This window comes from Carettochelys insculpta, chromosome 33, assembly GCF_033958435.1.
Source record: "Carettochelys insculpta isolate YL-2023 chromosome 33, ASM3395843v1, whole genome shotgun sequence".
In the NCBI taxonomy this organism is placed as follows: domain Eukaryota; kingdom Metazoa; phylum Chordata; order Testudines; family Carettochelyidae; genus Carettochelys; species Carettochelys insculpta.
Window position 1 is genome coordinate 3,232,247 of NC_134169.1, and position 1,453 is coordinate 3,233,699.

At 47.9% G+C, this 1,453-nt stretch overlaps 1 non-coding gene across 1 annotated transcript; it reads right to left on the minus strand.

Moving 5' to 3' along the window:
- Positions 1-1,084: 1,084 nt before the first annotated feature.
- On the minus strand, positions 1,085-1,177 carry TRNAI-UAU (transfer RNA isoleucine (anticodon UAU)). The gene is given in 2 exon segments: positions 1,085-1,120; positions 1,140-1,177. It is a non-coding gene; the product is annotated as a tRNA-Ile (tRNA).
- Positions 1,178-1,453: the final 276 nt, after the last annotated feature.

Sequence of the window (1,453 nt, forward strand, 5' to 3'; positions counted from 1 at the left end):
TTAGATGAGGCTATGATAAGGTGGGTGCACAACTGGCTGGATAATTGTACTCAGAGAGTAGTTCTTAATGGTTCTCAATCCTGCTGGAAAAGTAGAACAAGTGGGGTTCCTCAGGCTCTGGTTTAGGACCGGTTCTGTTCAATATCTTCGTCAACGATTTAGATATTGGCATAGGAAGTTCGCTTCTTAAGTTTGCAGATGATACCAAGCTGGGAGGGGTTGCAACTGCTTTTGAGGATAACTCAAAATGATCTGGATAAATTGGAGAAATGCTCTGAGGTAAACAGGATGAAGTTAATAAGGACAAATGCAAAGTGCTCCACTTGGGAAGGAACAAGCAGTTTCACACACACAGAATGGGAAAGGACTGCCTAGGAATGAGTACAGCAGAAAGGGATCTAGGGGTTCTAGTGGACCACAAGCTAAATATGAGTCAACAGTGTGATGCTGTTGCAAAAAAAGCAAACATGATTCTGAGATGCATTAACAGGTGTGTTGTGAACAAGATACGAGACGTCATTCTCCCGCTCTACTCTGTGCTGGTTAGGCCTTGGCTGGAGTATTTTGTCCGGTTCTGGGCACTTCACTTCAAGAAAGATGTGGAGAAATTAGAGAGGGTCTAGAAAAGAGCGATTCAAGGGCTAGAGAATGTGACCTATGAAGACAGGCTGAAAGAACTGGGCTTGTTTAGTTTGGAAAAGAGAAGATTTGAGGAGGAATTTGATAGCGTTTTTCAGATATCTGAAGGCGAGTCGTAAGGAGGAGGGAGAAAACTTGTTCTTTTTGGCCTCTGAGGATAGAACAAGAGACAATGGACTTAAACCCCAGGAAGGAAGGTTTAGGTTGGACGTTAGGAAAAAGTTCCCAACTGTCAGGGTGGTCAAACAGTGGAATAAATTGGCGAGGGAGGTTGTGGAATCTCCACATCTGGAGATATTCAAGAACAGGTTACAGAAGTGTCTATCAGGGATGGTGTAGACAGTATTTGGTCCTGCCATGAGCTCGGCGGCCTGGACTCGCTGGCCTCTCGAGGTCCCTTCCAGTCAAAGTATTTGATGATTCAGTCAACCAGGTGAAAAAGCGATGCTCCAGGTGAGGTTTGAACTCACAACCTCAGCATGTCTAGGGCAGTACTGCTCTATAAGTACTGTGCGCTAACCCATTGCGCCACTGGAGCTGTGTTTTTAGGGGGGACCCAGGTGACTTAGGGGTCAGGTCATATTTCAGCAGCAGGACCTGTTTCGACAGGTCACAGCCCCTCACCTCCATTGCCTCCATGGTGCCAAATGCTGCTGTGGCCTTGGGACCCAGTGGGGGAGTCACAGAGCAGAACCTGTCTGGGGGGCCAGTGTGGGGCAGATCACAAACCCTCTCCAAGGCTGTGACATGGCATCAGGATCCTCCCCCTCTTTACACTGGGGCAGCAGCTTGGGGCCCATCCCCACTTACCCCC